This window comes from Cynocephalus volans, chromosome Y, assembly GCF_027409185.1.
Source record: "Cynocephalus volans isolate mCynVol1 chromosome Y, mCynVol1.pri, whole genome shotgun sequence".
Taxonomy (NCBI): Eukaryota; Metazoa; Chordata; class Mammalia; order Dermoptera; family Cynocephalidae; genus Cynocephalus; species Cynocephalus volans.
The window spans coordinates 9,300,992-9,321,121 of record NC_084479.1 but is presented as its reverse complement, the minus strand read 5'-3'; the positions used below and the strand labels follow the sequence as shown (position 1 = coordinate 9,321,121).

At 44.7% G+C, this 20,130-nt stretch overlaps 1 pseudogene; it reads left to right on the top strand.

The window, feature by feature from the left end:
- Window positions 1–1,868: 1,868 nt before the first annotated feature.
- The window catches only part of LOC134368989 (small ribosomal subunit protein eS4-like), a 33,168-nt pseudogene continuing 14,906 nt past the window's right edge, over window positions 1,869–20,130 (top strand).

Here is a 20,130-nt window from a genome sequence, read left to right as displayed (position 1 = left end):
CTTGTAAGTTACAACGTGTCATGTAGGTTGTTTCGCACAATTGGTTTGGTAGAAAAAGGGCCCTAAATCCTACTCGTTCAAGATCTTCGTTAAATATTTTGAGAGTCTTGAGAGTCGGGGAAAGAATTTCTCACTCTGTCTCTGTCTCTTGGTGGCTGGTCGGTAAGGTGATCCTAACCCTCGACCTGAAAGATAATTTTAAATGTGTAAACTGCATTCCCTGAGCTCAGTAGACCTGAAGAGAGGAAGACAGAACAAGAAAGTCCCGTGGCATAACTGGCAGTCGTGGACGAGTCTGTCCCTCTGCGAAAACTGATAATTCCAAGTAATTTCAGCCCCGGGATTCAACCTCTAGAACATGAGGAAAGGAATGTTTTTTTTTTTTTTTTTTTTTTTTAAATTTCCTAGGGGTGGAAGGCTTGAAATGAAACTCCCCCTCACCTGACTTCCTCCAGCTCTTGTAGAAGCTTACTGGGAGGAGGCCATGAAAGCAAGGCATTGGGAAGGGAATGGGGCTTGGGAGTGTTTGCTGTTTTAAAGAGGGTGAAATGGAAAGCCTCTTTTAAAAGAACAGAAAGAGGTAAGGGAATGCACCACTGGAGGTGTTTGGGGGGATAATGTTTCCAAAAGGTCTGTCTGCCTGTTAGGGTGGGTGAGGATTTGGGGGGAGGCTTTTGCAAATCGTGGTGTACAGTCCCTGTCCTGAATGATCCTCTGTATTCCTTCATGTTTGAACTCGCATATGAATGTAGAGCTGAATACAGCATCAAAAGGGGGCGAAGGTGCCACAGCCTGGTGTTCTCCTTTGCCTCTTGAGCTCCCCACTTAAGAGTGGACTTCCTGGGCAAGAGCTGGGAACAGAGGAAGGGCGTTGTCAACAAAGTGTGCTGAGTTCCACATGAGAAAAGACTTAAATGACAGTACATCAAGTTACCTTTAAATAATTAAACTAATTGGTTAAAAGTTACCCTTAAATAGTTAAGCAGCATTTAAAATTAATTGTTCTGAAGGATAAAGTAACTGAGTTTTGCATCGAGCCCAAGTTACTGATTCAATAGCAAAGGGTTCGAAGAAGTTGGGTGAGGAATCCTGCAGGCACTTGAACTGAACCTTTTAGAAAGGGCAGGATTTCAAGATGAGGACAGTGTGCCCAGGGGCATGGATTCCTACCAACGAAGTTGGAGGTTTCATGGGAGGCAAGGGTCCTGCAAGGAAGAGACTGTGCCTGGCATAGTTGAGCTTAGGTGGTGTGGTCAGACTGGGAGAGACTGGTGAGTGGTTGAAGCCGAACAAAAGGCTGGGCCCTCTGAGGCAGAGAGGAGGGAGCTGATGTGAAGAAGGAGCTTTGTGAGAACCAAGATGCTTAAAATGCCAATGGTTTTCTGAGCAGGAATAAATGTGAGGTGTCTGTAAAACATGACATCCAGCCCTGAGGGTCCACATAGGAGAGATTTAGTAACTCAACTCATTTGATGGATTATTTGGTCTCTTCTTGGCACAGTTCGAACTCCAGGTAGTAGAAATCTGTGTTTCTTGTCTGTTTTTGTTTTTGTTTTTGAGAGAGCTTGAGGCACCCATTGTCTGGAGTCTTGGATTTGTGACCTGTCTCTGTCTGTATCTTCTTCACATGCTACCTCTCTACTGCTGCCATGTAGTGTCTGACCGCTCTGGGCAGGCCCCTATTTTCTCAGTTGTTAAATTGGATGAGCAGGGCATCCTTTTTAAGAAGACTTGATGTGAGGCTAGCACCCAGTCTTGTGGGCTTCTCTCCCTTTTCCTACGGTGATTGTGGGAAAGTGGGGTTAATGACTGAGTCTTTTTAAGGGGGGGGGGAAGTTGAGGAGGGACTTTGTAGAAGAAGCTTAAGAATGGTCTCCTTTAAGAGGGATTTCTGTATGATCTGGAGCTTAAGAGATCATTGGGGAGTAAAGTTTAAGACGGCACTGCTCCAGACCAAGTTGAGTAACTGCGAGTTTTCCGTGGGTAGTGTAACACAGAGACTGGGGGAGTATAGGACTAGGCGTAGTGTGAAGTTGGTGATAGTCAAGCTGGCAGGCAGTCGAGAAAGGAAGAAAGAAGCACAGTGGGTATTGCTGGGGTGGTCTAGCAACATTGGGGGGGGCTTGTGTGGAACTTTGAAGACTGGAATGGTGAGGGAGTGCTAGAATCTGTCATAGAAGGCTGTGGATATAGCAAACCACAAACGAGATGTGTGGGATGTGGTGGTGAGTTGAAGGGAGACTTGATAGGTCTGGGGAGGCAGTAGCAGTGGCAGTGGTATGTCAGGTGGGGCAAAATGGAGAGAGAGGTGGTTTGTGATGCCGGATTGTGGGGAGAGGTGTCACAAAGTGGGATTTCCATGGTTGAGGGCTCTGGACCTTCCTAACAGAACAAACACCTCTAAATTGGTTAATTAATTGCTCTTTTGTATTCCTCTCCCCCCGACCTACCCCCTGCACCTCCGCAACAAGTTAAGTTCAACTTAACGTCTGCTGAACTAGGGCATGCCATCTGCTCAATCTGGGTAAGGGGTGGATCTTGAGAGATCAAGTTGTCTGTCCTTGTCTTCTTTTACAGGCATGTCGTCCATTGGTGGGTCACCACAAGCTGAGGGAATGTCTCCCCCTCATCATCTTCCTCAGGATCAACTATGCCTTGACTGGAGATGAGGTAAAGAAAACAAGTATGCAGTGCTTCATCAGAATCAACAGTAAGGTTCGAACGGACATCACATACCCTGCTATGTTCATGGGTAAAGAAAGAATTCTGTTTTAATGTAGCAGAAGGAACAGGTTGAGAGAAGAGCAAGGCATAGGGATTACATGATGTCAAAGACACACAAAGTCAGACATCAGTTAAAGGGCTGAGGACAGATTTTCCTCAGTAATGCACTAGTGCAATGTGGAAGAGAGTCTAGCCTGAATTGAACTCAACTTTGATTTGTTCAGAAGCTCCCAGGCCTTGCAAGGGGAGAATGAGGGAGTGGGGGAGAGCAGGGCCTCAAGTGAAGAATTGCAAATGCTGTCATTGCAAATGCTGTTATGACAGCTGTGTCTGCCAGCTGGCAGTTATCAAAGTCTTCTCCCTCCCACAGAGGCTGGGAGGCAGAGACCCTGTCCTCAGGTGTTGACTCGAACAAGTAGTAAATTCTTTTGGGAGCCTTCAGTTGCCTCAGCCTGAACTGTTAGAAACTATGTTAGTATTTGTTGAGGTCTTCATAGACCAAGGTTGAAGTCTAGTCAAAATGAGGGCTGTGAAGAGCCTGGCTAGAGTTTGGTCAAGGAGAGAATCTTTGTCAGTGAACAGGGCTACAGCTGTGTTTTCCCACCCTGTCTGGTGCTGAGTTAAGCATTCTCGGATCTCCAAAGATTCATTTGGGGCAAAGTGAGTGGGGTGGGCAGAGGAGGGAGAGAAGGCTCACACTCTGCTGGGAAAAAGGTGAGCTGAGAGGGTTGGTCAGGAAGGGCACTGAGGAATCCTGTCCTAGTGCTTTGTTTACCCTTTCTTTCCATAGTGAGAGGTTCGGCACTTTTTTAAAAAAATAGCTTTTTAGCCTAGTAGTGGCCACAGAGCTAGGGCAGTGGAGGCTAAAGAGGTGCTGGGATCTGAGACCAGTACTTTTTCCAGGATCCAGCTATTTAGTCAGGAAGGTCTAACCATCCTGTCTTCCTTCCATCTTTTTGCATTTGGCTCCTTCCTTCTCAAAACCCCAATCCCAGAGGCAGGACCTGGATGAGTGTGGGCATAGAGGAGTAAAGGCTCAAGCCACTGTATGGGCAGTCTGCTGAGCTTTCACTGCGAAAATACGAGGATTGCACATTCGGTTTCCTGGTGTGTGCGGGTGTGTTCATGTGCATTCTGCTTGCTGTCCTGAGTGCATTAACCCAGAGTACAGTCTCAAATAGCCATTGTACTCTTCGACATAAGCAACCATGAATATAGTTGCTTCCTTTTACAGCATTGTAGTAGGACAGGTCCGGAGGGTTGGCTGGTATCATTCAAGGCCCCCCATCCAGTGTTGGGGACTCCCAACCTAGTAAAACTTTCTCACATTCAGCCCTGGCATAGCCTAGTCCTGCTGCCTAGGCAAAAGAAGTATCTTTGGATTAATAATGTCCATTATACCTGTTTGTGATCAGATGTCATCAGCATCGAGAAGACAGGTAAGCATTTCCTTGTGGTCTACGACACCAATGGCCCTTAACGCTGTCCACCGTTTCACAGCAGAAGAGGCAAAGGTAAGTCAGGTGCACTTGGCACTTTTCAGATGGATGAATCTACTACTAAGATTGTCAGAGGGAATTTAGGCCAGATTCCAGGAATCTTTTCTACCTGTGCTTGTTGGTAGGCATAGAAGCCTACTGAAACTGGTATAAGATGATGACTTTTCCACAGGAAGCTGCTTCTGGACAGAGCACTAATCTAGTAACTCACTCTCTGAGGAACAAGCTGTTTCTGTATAGGAGAAGGATATGTGTGGTCTTGGAATCATGAAGGCCTGAGTAGACATCTTGACTCCACCATTCATTAATTAATTAGTTACCATAGGCAAAAGTATAGGAGTGTTCTTGAGCCTCCTGTGTTCTCTGTAAATGGTGATAATATGCTTTGTTCCCAGATTATCATAAGGTTTCAGTGAGTGTTAGTAGCAGTGCTGTCTGGTGGTCACCAGATGTAGAAAATCCCTGATTTCCTGTCTCAGCCCCCACCAAACTCCCCCCTGCACACCGAACAGCCAAAGTCAGTACTTTCAAGGGACTTTTCCTTCTGTGTAGATATCAACTTTCTTTCTTCTGTGTACGGAACACCTGTGTGGGAACCCGGATTGCCCCTGAGTCATACTTTCCTCTTTTCCCTAGGTTTAAGGTATTGGGGTGACTTATCCCTTCTCATCTCACACATAATTCCATCACCTTAACAGTACCGAATACCACCTGCATATGATGTGCATTCTGTCGGTGAATTTGAATATATCCCATCAGTAATTACTTCCACTTTATTCAACTGATTTGCCTTGCCTTTATCTCAGCAGCTCATTTCTTTGGGAAAAACACTTTGGAGTCTGCCTTAAATTGCCTTCTGTTGCTATGACAGAATGTCTGAGACTGGGTAATTTATAAAGGAAAGAGGTTAATGTTGGCTGTTGGCTCTGGAGCCTGCCTGGGAAGTTCAAGATCCTGTGGCCCCATCTGGTTGGCCTGTGATGAGGGCCCCGCACTGTATCATAACTGAGAAGCAGGAGGAGAAGCAGGAGCAGAACAGGAAAGACAGCCTCACTTGTAATTACCCACTCTGGTGGGAACTCACACACTCCTGAGAGAAATTAACCCCATCCTGAGAGAAATTAACCCCATCCCTTGAGAGTGCCACTGCTCCGTCTTAGTGACCTAATCACCTTTTAAAGGCCTGACCTCCCAACACCGCTACATAGGGGGACCAGATTTCAACTCAAAACATAGCAGAGTCTGTAGAGGACTTTGCAAATATTATTTTCATATCTAGGTAATCGCTCGATTGGTTGGTTGGTTGGTTCATTGTTTTTAACTGTCTTGGTAGCATCCCTCCAAGCAGGATCTGTTTTTGTGGATGGCTCACATGAGGAGACAGTTTGTTTCAGATGTGTTCCATTGCCTGGGATGTTGGGCCTAAAAGCTAAAAGGTTATGCCCGTACAAGGGGAGTCTCAACTCTGATGACTGGTGTTCTTTTTTTTTTTTTTTTTGCCTTCTTTTTTTGGTGGGGGGTTGGTTGGGGGTGTGTGGCTGGCCTCTACAGGGGTGGAACCCAGGATCTTGGAGTTGTCAGCACCACAGTGTAAGATAACCGGCCAGCTCCAGAGTGTGGATCTTAAAAGACAACACAGATTGGAAGTCCCTGTGAACTTCTAAAAGGGGAGAGATGACAAGGGAGAAGGAAACTTTGGAGTGTTGTGTTTACCCACCAGCCCTACCGAGTTGGCCAGCTGCTACTCTTTGATATTCTTGTGTCCAGAAGAGTATCAAAGAGTAGCAGAAGTGCCAGTTTGAGATCTTAACTTACACCAACACTGAGAGATTTGGGGAGGTGATGATGGGGGCTTATTTGTTATCTGGTTGTTTCTTTGGGCAGATGGCAAGCGAGCATTCCCTGTCACTACCCCCACCCAGCTTAGCTTCAGCCAAGGGTTCAAGGGCAAGGAAACTGCGGAGCAAGAATTGCAGGCTCCTGGGACCTCAAGGGTATCAGGGGCACACCAGGAAGCTTTCTCATATACAGTGTTAGTCCACCAGATCACATAGCTTAATGGAGGAGGCAGAACATCCAAACAAACTATCAAAAGAGAGAAAGAAAAGCCAGAAAGGGGTATTTTGGGGGTCTTGCAAAAACTAAGCCTGATTGTTTCAAGACACAACTTTCCACTGTTACAACTCTGTATGAATTGAAGACCAAGGAAGTGGAAGTCATTTGATCTGAGACTAGGAGATCAGGTCTTTCTGGGATTGTGGGTACAGCAGATGGGAGAAAAGGAGAAAATTTGGAAGAGCACATGATGAGCCTAAGGCAGTACTTGTTCCCATTGGGAATGGGGGGTGGGAGGCAGAAATAGCAAGCAAACAAGGCAAGGAGTTTTGATTACAAAGGGAATGTTGCTGAAGTTGGTGGAAGCAAATGGAGGACAGGATGCTTGAGTATTTGGTGGTGAGGTGAGGTGGTAATTACAGATCTTGAACCACATGGATGCTTGAGAGAGCAGTGGGAGGATGATGCCTTTATGTTTTGGGTTCAGCTTGTTTTGGTGGGTCTTTCAGGCAGATAGGCAGTTAGAAAGAAGTATCTGGTCATTGGAATAGGTGACTGAAGCAGTGCTGAAAGGGACTATTGTAGAGGCTGTGTGTGAATAATTGGCACAGAATCATCATGGGTTTGTGTTCAGTGATGGGTGTGCATGGGGAGAGGGAGCTTTCCTAGTGCATAGGGTTCTTGAACAGTGGGTCTAGACAGTGCAGATTCAGTTCACTGGAAAGTACAAAATGCTGGCTAAAGAGATGAAAAAGGTGAACTCAGAGAGTATCTAACCAAAAGGAGAGATGTAAAAGTGTTCAAGATCACAATTCTTGAACATTAAGAAAACTCAACGTTTTAAGGTGGCAGTTCTCCCCAGAGAAGAAGAGATAGGGCAGCGACTAGAAAGAGGTAGCTTGGTGAACCAGGTAGTTTCTTTTGGTAGTGAACCACATAAGGGGCTATGTTTGCTCATTCGTTTTAGAGAATTGGAGGTTGGTGCAAAAGGAGGTGATGGAGATCATGAGTGTAGAGAATGCTTTCTGGTAGGCAAGGAGGAAGAGGCAGGAGGAGGGGACAGGTTGCTGAAGTTAAGTTCCAGAAAAGATGGAACCTGGGCAGTTAGGTTTGTTTCTGAGGGAGGTCAGTGGGCAAAAGTTTTGAGTTTACTTGTGTAAGCAGCATACAAAGGGCAGTGGGAACTTACAGAGAAGAGTTCCTCAGGCTGTGGGGTATAAGATGCATTTTGGAGAACAAGAAAGGCCCTCACCTGGCAGTGAAGGTGGAGGCATTACAGAAAAGGTGTTCAAGACAGGAAGAATGCTCACAGTGTGTGCACAAAAGGAGTCTCTAGCACGACCAGGACGGTATTTGGAAGGGGCTCTGGTGATAAAAATGTGGGTGGGGATAGGTACAACGGTGGGTGCACAAGGAATGGGGGTAGGGGAACCTGTCCCTCACAGGCCAGATGTTGAAGGGTGGTGTTGAAGGGATGTGGGTCAGGCTTGTGAGGTTGCCTAGCCATGTGCTTGGTGTAAGACTTCAGTATTCTTTCCCAGTCTGTCTGTCTGTCTCAAATGCCTCAGGCGTAGTAAGCAAAGGCTTTGTATACCAGTTATCCTGTTGGATTTACATTTTGGGAAGATTACTGTGGTAGTACAAATTTGGATTGGTGATGGGGAGAGGAAGGAAGGTTGACTGAATGGCCGATTGAAGGGGCTGTAGGCAGTGGAGCTGAGCAGAGATGTTGAAGGTCTGCACCTGGAAAGCAGCAGAAAGGTCAGAGAGGAGAAAACAGTTTAGAGACATTGACTGGACTGGATGAAAAGGCTACAGGACTTGTAGATAGGGAAGGCATGTTGGACATGGTGATGTGATTACAGGTCAGATGTCTTCACTGTCAAGATTTCTGAGCAGACAGGTTGCAGAGTTGAGGTTTTATTTTGGCAGGGTGACCCTCGAGAGTAAGAATAAAGTCTTTTATTCTTCCAAATTTACTTGTGCTGGGAGTGAGGAGAAATGGACATCTTCTGGAGTCTTTCTTGCCTGAGATTTTTGCTTGAATATCCTTGTTTTATATATACCTAGGTTAAGTTACCTTTTATTTCCCCAACTCCCAGCCCTCTCCTCCATTTGTCTCAGACATTTGACATGCATTCGGTTTTGGACCTTCCAGCTCATGTTCTCTTCTGTTCATCCAGTACTATCCTTGATCTTTTGAGGCCTTGAGTCTGCCTGGGTGCAGGGTGTCGTCCAAACCCCTATGCCTGATCTGGAGCCTTCCCCCACTATTCAGAGGCTGAGCCCCATGGTAGGAGCCAAGGAGTGAACAGAGAACAATCTCCAGTTGGCAGTGGTTGTTGTGCCTTTTGTACTGGCCAGTTGTGACTTTAGAGAGTTCTAAAGTTTTAGAGGGAGTGGGGGGTGGAAGGAGAGAAGGTGAGGATATTATCTCTTTAAAATGTGGGCCAACTGGTTAAGTGGTTTTCTGCAGATGTTGAGTTTACCCCCGTGGCAGGCTGTTTAGCTCAACAGGAGGTCCTGTGCCGTCCTGTTCCTTCCCGTCTTTTTCTGTTTTCCCCACGAAACAGGATCCTTGTGTTGACCAAATCTTGGCAGGTTGGGCCTCTCGTAAATGTGAAGACCCAAGATCTAAATCCTGAGCTATTTTGTTCACATTACAGTTTGGTGGGCAAGAAAAGTGGCTTGAGGTTGACTTGATGAAAGCCGGCTTAGGCTGGTTTTTGTAGGCACGCTCCTCCTAATAAAGGTGTACTGTTAAAAGATTTTGCTGGCCATGGGCCTGGTCTTGAACGCACAGCAAACCTGGTCATTTGATTCTGCATAAAGATTAGATCCAGAAATCTTATCGGTTACTGTGGTGAGAGAGCTTACTGGCGTTTCACTCATTTGATGTTTAGTTACCTAGCATTCTCCGTGTTTCACAGTTGAGTGATTCTGTGGATGTTTCAAGGACTACCGTGCATCGTGGGGCTTGGGTTAATGGTTCCAGTGTAGACCTTCTCACAGGGTGATGGGAGGCCATTTAGAACTGGAAGCAGTTTTAAGGAGAGAGGTGATGCATTTTCCAGAGGGAGTTTTGTGTGTAATGGGTAACAGTGACTGTTAGGCGGTTATGGGCAAATGACCTTTGTGTCCAAGCCTTCATGTCTGATGCTGTGGTGGAGAAAGAAAGAGATAGTGGTAGTGCTGTCCATATAGAAAAGGTTGGTTAGTGAGAGGATGTGCAAAGGATGTGGGGGAATAAAGTTTTTTTGTTAGTTTTATTTTGTTTTTGCAGTCTCTCTTCTGAGAGGTAGGGCTGAGGTGTGGACAGCCATCCCATAAGTGCATGGCAGTAGAGTCTGCTTGGACCTGTCTAGCCTGGGATATATGGAGCTGATGAGCCAGGGTGGAAAGAGGTCAGGATTAGCTTTCTCTGAAGACATTTTAGAGTCTCCCAAGAAGGTTCAGGATGTCACATCCAGAAAGTGTGCAAGACAGTTGGGTGATAGAATTCATTCAGAGAGCAAAAAGAGCTTCAGAAAGAGTTGGAGGGGCAGAGGTAGGGAGGGCCAGGTTTTATTCTGAGTCGGGGGCAGTAATAGAAAAGAGGAACACTCAGTAACTGTGTGGAGCTGTTTGAGATTGAGAATGCCCACTAGTAGCACTGCGTTTGTCAGAATAACACTGCATTTGTAAGTGATCAGTGTATGGAAGCAGTGAGGCACTGTGAAACACAGGGACTGCAGAGATGGGAGGAGAGCGGGAGAGGTACTCAAGACTGGATAAGATTGTTTAAAAGTAAAGTGTAGGCTGCTCTTCTAAATAGGGGTGGGAGAGGGTAGACAAATTGTTTCCAAGAACACTGTTGCTGGATCCAGGTCATGAGATGCTCTGTTTCCTATGGTTTGGTCCTGGAGCCTCCAGGGGGTACAGGAAAAAATTGTTTCCTCTGTCCATTTACTCCCAGATTTACCTTAACTGGTTGAGTTAGTAAGGCCTAACTAACTGGGTGGTCATTGTTGCCTACCTGGGGTGCTGGGTGGTATTAAACACACTCACGCCTCTGTAATGCCTTGCACAGTGTTGGAGCTATGGCCGTGGAAATAATATTAGCTGACATTTATCTTCTTTGCCAAGTCCTTTATGCTGATTTTTCTCATTGTGTGCTCTCATTGAGACTATCAGGTGCAGGAGTGTGCTGTAAAAATTCCTAATTCACACCTCCAAAGCTGAGGGGACAGTATTTGAGGCTGGGGCTGTCTCATAGTAGGGACAGCTCAAGCTCCGGTTGCTTTGCTTACCATAGCCTTCTTTCCCCACATCCTGTGCAGATCAGAGCAATGCTGGAAGCAAGCTGGCAAACCTCAGTCAGTCCAGAGAGCCTAAAGATAGTGGCGAGAGAGTGGAGGATCTGTAGAGGAAGAAGGCGGGTTGCTCCTGGAGTCCATTTACTGTGTACTTTTAGGAGGTATTCTGTCACTCAGCTGACTCACCCCTTGTCCTTATCATTTTCACATTGACCCAAAATCCTGTCCTGAGACTTCAGAGGAGTTTGTGCTCAATTGAAGGGAGAGTGGAGTTTGCAGTAACTTAAATTTCTGTAAGCTTTTTTTCTCCCTGCAGAGCTGAAAGGAAACCCTGCTTTGTCACTTCTAAGTGCAGGGACACTCAGGGGGGGAATCTGACTTATATAGGATGGGCTTTGTTAAACACAAATGGGTTATGTTTGTTTGAGGTTATGTGGCATACCCTTCAAAGCTCCTAAAAATCACTTGTGGAATATCAGATGGGACTTGGGTAACTGCTGGACTGACACAAGTACTCGGTGTGAGGCATTCTGAAAAGCTCCTGCTGGTAGATATCTTTTTTTTTTTTTTTTTTTTTTGAGTGGCACCAGAATGTTACATGTTAAAGGGGAGAAATAGGAAGTAGATAACAGGGTGTGCCACATAAAAGCAAGTTGAGGGAGAGGACGATTGTCCACAGGAAGCATCTAGCTGGCTGCGGACAGCTGTTTTACTCAACCTAGTCATAAAAGCATGATGTTCTTAGCACTGGTAGAGTTAAAGTTGTTGCTGGGGCTCTCTGAAGCCGCCTTCCCAGAGTTGCAAGATGTGCACTATTAATTAGACATAACGTCTCTGAGAAGCAAAAGGATGGTCTGGGTCATCTGTGGCTGTCATTCAGATGTATCAAGCAACAGGCTTTTGACCCATGGAAAAGGGCCAGAGGTTAATTCAGCTAGGTACTCCTCTAGCAGCTACCACAAGATTCTGAAACGAAGGTTCTGTCTTGGCCAAGTTTCCCAGATGTCTAAATTAGTAATTCAGTGTAGCTGAGAGGCTGGTTAACGTAGTTTTTCCCAGGACCTTCCTTGTCTAACTCAGGAAATGCTGAAAATAGATGGGATAGTGAACAGTGGTTAGATGTCCACTTTGGCTGGCTGTGCTTTTTACACTTTAAGTTGGTTGTCCCTGCTGTGTGTTACGGTACAAGTTGTGCAAAGTGAGGAAGATTACTGTGGGTACAAAGGGAAACCCACACCTGGTGACTCATGCTACCCAGATCTTCTCATCAAGATGAATGACACAGTTCAGATTGATTTAGGGACTAGCAAGATAACAGACTTTATCAAATTTGACATAGGTAAGTCTTTTGTTCCTTGTCCTGTCCGTTTTCCTCCCTCTCTTTCTTTGTCGTTCTTTTCTTTCTTTCTGTCACTCCTATGTTATGTGCACCCTCATCTTCATTAGAGAGAACTGAAACACATTTGGTTCTCTCTGCAAACCCAAGACAATCCGCTGCAAATCCCAGAGACCATCTGGCAGCCTTACTGATGAGAGCCAACTGTCTAGCTGTTGTTTCACCACAAGGAACAACGTGAGTGGTGTGACGTCCCACCGGGTTACATCCATCAAACCAATCTCTTTGGTGAATATAAACCATTATTATAGTCCAGCTATAGAAACTGTGTGTCTACAGATTGTCCCGAGAGGGGAACTTCATGTTTCGAGTGTGACAGATTTTAGATGTGTTCCTTGCGGTGAGATGACCTTAAACTAGGTGGTGAAGAAAAGATTTGTCTATGCATTTGTTTCTCCTTCCCACAACCCACATTCCTCTGACAGAGCCTCTCACCCAGTGTTTGCTAGAATCTGACGTGCCTTAGGGAAGGAAAAATATTTGGCTCAACTTGTTTCAGCAGAAATTTCCAAAAATACAGAAAAGCTGAAAGTATAGGACAGTGACAACAAGCAGTGGCAACTTCATTTCTGGCTACCTTCAACACTTGTCCACAGTTTGTTTCTTCTCTGGGTCTCTCTCATTCTGTGTGTGTCTCCCTGCCAGCAACCCGATCCAGGAACCAGCCAAAGTCCTCACACAGTATATACTTCGTTGTGATATCTCTCTGGACCTCTTTTAACCTAAGAGTCTCCTTGCTGTTGATAAAGTGCCCTGGCTGGTTGTCTTACCCAGTGCTTCACAGCCTCGGGTTGTCTGGTTGTGGTTTGACCACGAGGACCTTATACCTGCACTGCCGGTGCTCCTGGTATTTTCTGTTGACCTGTAAACTGTAGACAAGAATGCTTCATGAGTGTCAAAATCTAAAGGTCTGTCCATTAAGCAAAAATGTTGAGAGGAGATATCAATGTTGAGAGATGGGTCAGGCTTTTTACAGCTAAACCTGTTGATTGATTTTGACATGGCACCACAGAGATAACCAGACAGCATGTGCTGCCATCCAGTGGCCGTTCGCAGTACTGCTCAGGAAGTATTCTTGTCCAAGTATCATCAAACTTGGAGAAAAAGAGAAAGAAAAGCATAGATTTGAAGACACATAGGACACCTGGCAATCACTAACCTTTTAGAGAGGATTACCACAGTATTTCAGGTTCAGACAACTTGACATACGGCATTTGTTTCAGAAGGATGCAGTGCAGGACTGTAGGTAAAGACACGAATCAAGGTTGGGTGGGAGTTGAAAAATGTTGAAGCTGAAGGAATGGGTAGGTCGAGGGTTGCTTATGCTGTTCTCTCAACTTTTTTTTTGCATTCTTTTGAGAATAACTTTTAAAATTGAATCACACTTCTCATTTCCAATTAAATGAAATTTTATTATTCATTTATTAAATTAGATTGCTAAGTAAAATTTAACATTACACATTTCTTTCCATCCTACTTTGTTTATTTTAAATGTATGTCTCTTTCTCTTACAGTGCAGCTCTTAGCACTATTTTATTTACTTACTGTGGACATAAAATACTCTCAAAATTTGTCATATAAGTGGAAATTGTACAGTATTTGTCTTTTGGTGACTGACTTATTTTTCTTTGTAAAATGTCCTCAGGGTTCATCCATGCTGTGGCATGTGGCAGATTAATACTCCACTGTCCATGTATTCCACATTTTGTTTTTCCATTCATCTGCAGGTGGACCCCTGCTTCCACCCCTTGGCTGTTGTTGGTAATGCTGCTAGGGACATGGCTATGTGGATATGTCTTCCAGATCCTGCTTTGGACTGTTTTGGATATACACCCAGAAGTGGGATTGCTAGATCACATGGTAATGCTGTTTTCAAGTTCCTGAGGAGCCATAGCCACTGTACTATTTCTCATTCCCAGCCACAGTCCACAAGGGTCGCGATTTCTCTGTGTGCTCGTCAACCCTTTGCCGTTTTCTGGTTTTCTTTTGTTTTCTTTTGGATAGTGACCATTCCTGTTGGGTGTGAGTTGGTTTTGATTTGAATTTGCCTGGTGATTAGTGATGTTGAGCATCCTTTCATGTGCTCGAGTATCATCTTTGGAGAAGCGTTTCTTCAAGGCCTTTGCCCATTTCTTAGTTGGGTCACAGTCACAGGTTGCTTAGCAACACGTTCTGAGAAATGCATTGTCAGGCAGTTTTGCCACTGTGTGAACATCATAGTGTGTACTTTCACAAACCTAGATGGTGCTGTCTACTACATACGTAGGCTGAGTGGTATATAGTCTGTTGTTCTGACTGCTGTCATATATGAGGTCCATCCAGCATTGACTGAAAGGTCATTTTGCAGTGGGTGACAGTATTTGTTTTTTGGTGTTGTTGAAGTTGTAGGGGTGGTTTAGATATTCTGGATATTAACCCATTCCTTATCAGATGTGGTATTTGCACATATTTTCTCCCATTCCTTGAGTTGCCTTTTCACCCTGATTGATTGTTTCCTTTGACGTGCAGGCATTTTTGAGTTAGATGTAGCCCCACTTGTCCATTTTTGCCTTTGTCGTTTCCTGTGTCTTTGGTGTCATATTGAGGAATTCATTACCAAATGTAATGTCATGAAGCTTTTGCCCTATGTTTTCATCTGGGGGGGCTTTACAGTTTCAGGCCTTACCCTTAAATCTTTAATCCGTTTTGAGTTGAATTTTGTGTCTGATGTAAGGTAGGTGTCGACGTTCATTCTTTTTATGTGTGGATGCGTACTTTTCCCAACACTGTTGAAGAGACTGTCTGTTCCCCCACTGAGAGGTCTGGGCATCCTGAAAACTGAAGATCATTTCACCATATACTCTTGGGTTGTCTCTGGGCTCTCTGTTCTATTCCATTGGTCTATTTGTCTGTCTTTTTGCCAGTACCACACTGTTTGATGACTGTCATTTTTGTAGTACGTTTTGAAGCCAGGAAGTGTGAGTCCTCTGATTTTGTTGTTACTTTTCAAAATTGCTTATGCTGGGGAGGCAGGGGTCCCTTGAGATTCCATTTGAATTTTAGGAAGAACTCTTCCATTTCTGCACAAATTCCCATTGGGATTTTTTTTTTTTTTTCCGTGACCGGCACTCAGCCAGCGAGTGCACCGGTCATTCCTATATAGGATCCGCACCCGTGGCGGGAGCGTCGCCGCTCTCCCAGCGCAGCACTCTACCGAGTGCGCCACGGGCTCGGCCCTGGGATTTTGATAGGGATTACGTTGAATCTGTAGGTTGCTTTGGGTAATTTGGACGTGTTAACATCTTAAATCTTTGATATCTGAACACCGGATGTCCTTCCATCAATTTGTCTTTTTATATTTCTTTCAGCAATGTTTGTAGTGTTCAGTGTACTGTATAAGTCTTTCACCTCCTTGGTGGGGTTTTTATTCCCGAGGATTTCATTCTTTTTGATGCTATTGTAAGTACAATTGATTTCTTAATTACCTTTCTATGTTCATTGTTCATTGTTAGCATATGGAAGTGCAACAGATTTTTGCATGTTGATTTTGTATACTGCCACTTTGCTGAATTTGTTCATTATTCCTTTTTTTGTGTGGGATTTTTAGGGTTTTCTGTGTATAAGATCATGTCATCTGAGAACAGATAATTTTGCTTCTTGCTTTCCAATCCAGGTGCCTTTTTTCTTGTCTAATTGCTCTGGCTAGGACTTCTAGTCCCACCATGGAAAGAAGGTGGTGAAGGTGGACATCCTTGCCCAGTGTTCCTGATCTTCGAAGAAAGTCCTTCAGTCTTTCACCCTTAAGTGTGCCATTAGCTGTGGAGTTTTCATACATAGCCTTTATTCTGTTGAGGCAGTTTCCTCCTATACCTAGTTTGTTGCGTGTTTTTATCAGGAATGGGTATTGAATCTTGTCAAGTGCTTTTTCTGCATCAATCACAATGATCTTGTGGGTTTTCTCCATTCTGATAATGTCTCATATGACACTGACTGATTTCCGTATGTTCCATTATTTCTTGCATTCCAGAAAAAAATCCCTCTTGAACATGGTGTATAATCCTTTCAATGTGCTGAATTCTCTTTGCTGGTGTTTTGTGTTGTGTTTCTGCCTCTGCGTTCATCAGGAATATTGGCCTGTGGTTTTCATTTCTTGGGCTTTGATAGCGGGTTAACACCGGCCTCTTAGAATGAGCCTCGAAGAGTACCTTCCTCTTTGAGTTTTTTGGAAGAGTTTCAGGAGGCTTGGTGCTAATTATTCTTTAGGTGTTCTCCAGTAACACCATCACCAGGTCCTGGTAGGTTTTTGATGACTGTTTCAGATGGATTCAGATGTCTAGTTACAGGTCTGTTTGGTTATTTTACTTCTTGATGATTTAGTCTTGGCACATTGTGTGTTTTCCACGAATTTGTCTCTTTTAGGTTCTCCAGTTTTGTTGGCTTGTGCTTGTTCGTAGTAGCCCCAGTCTCATCATAACTTTTTATTTCTGTCATCAGTTGTAATGTCAAGGAATCAGAGAAACCAGTAAGAACCCCGAGTAGGTCCTATCCAGTAACATAGCTGCAGAAGCAAAGTAAGAAAAGATCAGGGATATTCCTGGCTTCTGATGGTTGATTCACCAGCAAGCATAAACACAGTATTGGCGGTGGGTTGGGGGGGGGGCTGTAGAAGGCTCCCAAGCTTCTAATTTCCCAGAAAGAACATTAATTGTCAGAAATGTAATAGAGGATGTCCAGCTCAAGGTGGAACATTGAATCCAGTCATGTATTTCTTTCCCCTACTCAACTCTCACTGGAATAATGGAAGGAATAAAAAAGGTATAAGTCCTCGAGGACAAAGAATACTAGAGAGAACAGACCTTTAGACGTTGATATTTGGAAGCCCTCACACAAAGGGCTGGTGATCATCAGCTGCTTTCATACTTTAAAGCCCACCAGGCAACAAGCCCCATGCAGGCACACAGGGCTCATAAGACTTCACTTTCAGATAGAGAACAGATGTCATCATGCATTTAAAGAGTCTCCCATAGGAGAGATAGTGACCAAAACAAGTAAACAAGAAAAAGAATTCTGAAAAAAACATAAATGAGAAAGGGAGAAGAAAAATACAAAACACAAACAAACAATGCCTATAATTAAATGTCCTCATAGAGATAAGAGATAATAGTATATGAGGCATTTTCAGAGAGATAAGAGGTGATATAACATGGATTTTAAAATCTGATAAACAATTCCTTGGCAATCTCTAGATGCCATACTTCTTCTCTATCTATTTATCTCTACTTTTATCCCTTTCTCCTAATGCCTTTTCCTTCCTCACTTGGTTCTGATTTCCTGGGAGAGATTGGACAGGATTCAACACTGTGCTAAGGTTAGGAGAAACACAGTAGTGCTCTGTAGTGTTGGTTCAGGACGCTGGACAGCAAGCAATCACTTACCCCTATGGGAACTGTTGTTCCCAGGTGCTCTGGGTAAGCCCAGAGAAACCCTGTTTACACTGCAGCTTGTATCCCCTTAGCCACAGCTGATTGGGACAGAGATGGTACCTTGCCCAAGATGGGACAGTCATTCCCTCCTCCAGGAATTTGGAATTAAACTTGAGGGATAACCAGTTATTTAGTTCCCTTGTGTAGCTGAAACATGGTGACTCAGGAACTGAGGGTTATGCAGTTTGTCCCATGAGCTGAGGATCAGGAAATGCCAGTCTGCAGAGACAGGACAGTGAAGCAGATGTGCAGAGAGAATCAGAGAAAACAAATGGACTCAAAATCATGATGGCTTTCTAGTTCCACTTTCCATTTCTTTCTTGAGAAAGGCTGCAATCTTCCTCTTGGATTCTGCAAGACAGTTCAGTGGCAGTAAAATCAGTAAATCTCTCCCCCCTTTGTCTGGTTAAGCTAGATTGAGTGGGCTTCAGTTATTTGCAAGCATGAGAATACTAATGGGTATGACTTAATCTCTAGAATAGTATGATTCACTGGCACGTAGGACTGTTTATGTCTTCAGGGAGTGGGGAACACAAGAACCAGAAGTCCTGGGCAATGAGGAAGGTTTAATGGGTACTCGGAGGGGTTCTGTGTGGGTGAATTACACTAGACTTGGTGACTATGATAAGAAACTCCCCGACATAACAAGTATCCTTTGAAAGTGAGCCTGATAAAACTAGCTAAATGTTATTTTCCTTCAAGTTTTGGTTTTAGTGTTTGAAATGCAGCCGATAGTTTAAAAGCCTCAATGAGTTCAGCTGGTATTTAACTGTAGTAAGGGGAGACACCTTTTTTGATGAAGATTTTTCTTTCTGGTCTTCAGAGTGTGCAGTGTGGAATACATTTTAGGAAGCTCCTGTCTGTACTAATTTCTTCTTATGCTCGGTATTTTTCTTCTTTCCTTCTGCTCTGTCTTTCCTGATATGATGTCATCTGGGCTGTGTTAAACATATATTTTTTTTTTTTTGAAAAAGAGTGAACATTATACATTTCATCCAAAAAATGCATTTTCCTGGTTCCTAAAGGACTCCGATACAGCCCTACCCTCTCCACCGCCTCCCTTTCACCTTGGATTCAGCACTAAAAAATGTAGAAGATGTTAATAAGGCAGGAGGTGCTTTATGCCACACTGTATAGATGATACTATTGGAAATGAGGAATCTTCTTCCTGAATGTTGTCAGTTTGTTACTTTTCTGAGTCCGCAGGTGGCAGCTCAGCATGAGGCCCGGTTATCTCCCAGCCCAAGCAGGTGGCTTTGAGCGCAAGTCTGGACTCAGAGAGATTGATTCAGGGCCCCGGTGGGGCATTTCACGATTTTCTTTTCCTTGAGAAACTTTAAAAAGCCATCTAGACTCCACTACCTGTGGAGCTTCTACCATGTGACTCAGTTCAGAAAATGCAGCAGCCAGATTCCCTGCTGTGGGGGAGGTTGAAACATGGCTTTTAGCCATAGCTGTGCTGTGGGCTGGTGTCCGGGACCCACTGGGTGCAGTGGGGCTGGGACTCAGGCCAATTTGGCTGAACAAACACTTATTTGACACCTGCTGTGTGTGAGCAATTATGCAAAGCCTGAGGGCACAGAGGTCAGTACAATGTGGTCTATGCCCTCAAAGAGCTCAAGGTTCAGTGCTGAAGATGGAAAAATAAGAAATAATATATAATGGGTGAAATGCAGGGAGAGAAGGAAATACAGGAGCAAGAGAAAGGGGCATCTAAAGTTGAAGAGTGTGGAAGGGTGAGAAATGGATTGTGGAGGCAAGTGGTCATCCAATCAGAGTCTCAAAGAAGAAGTTGGACTAACCAGGAGTAAAAGTGGGGGGAAAGCATTTGAGGCACAGAAGCAAAACATGGAGGTGTAAAATGGATTGACCTATTTGAGAGACAAGTAGCTTGCTGGAGTGCTCAGGAGAAGGGGGTAGTAAAAGACAAGTCTGGAGAGCTAAGTGGGGTCAGGCAGCTGTGTAACATGTTGCAGGGGAGGGGGATAGGACTTTCTCCTGTAGGTGCTGGGGAGCCATCAAAGCAAATGATATACCTGGCATAGGCCAAGGAGATGCACGTCAGGAGTAGCCTGAGTGGGGAGGCTCAGGTTCAGAATCCCTGAACTGAAGGGCTGGTAGCAGGGGAGCCTGACACCTTCAAGGGCTGAGAGTCTAAGTGGAACCAGGGCAGTAGGGGACACCCAGGTGTGCAGATAGGCAAGGAAGAACCAAGCTGGATACACAGGCCTAGAAGGCCTTGGGTCTGAAGTCTGCACTGTGAGGTCAAGCTCAAAGGTTGGGACAGGTACAGAGGGTCAGGATAAACCTGAATAGGGCAGAAGTCAGAGGCCAACTTAGCAGCTGGCTCAGGAAGGACCTGTCAGGAGTTATGACCCCTGCCTCTTTATCACCTACCCCTAACGACCCCATCCTGTTTAGCCAGTGTTAGGCAATGACAAGTTTCCACTTGCAAGTTCATACCCAGTGTGCTGGAGGGGACTGACAGGATTCAGACCTGGTTAGCAGACAGCTCAGGAGGTACCTGTTAATAGATGTGTCACTTGGAACAGGTGGTGGCAGTGGAGGTAGAAAAAGGTGGACAGATTAAGATGTCCTTTATAAGCTGAGACACAGACTTGGTTATGGATTGAATGTGGGAATGAACACGGTGTCTCAGGATTGACTTTGAGATTTCTGGCTTTTAGGTACTAGAGGTT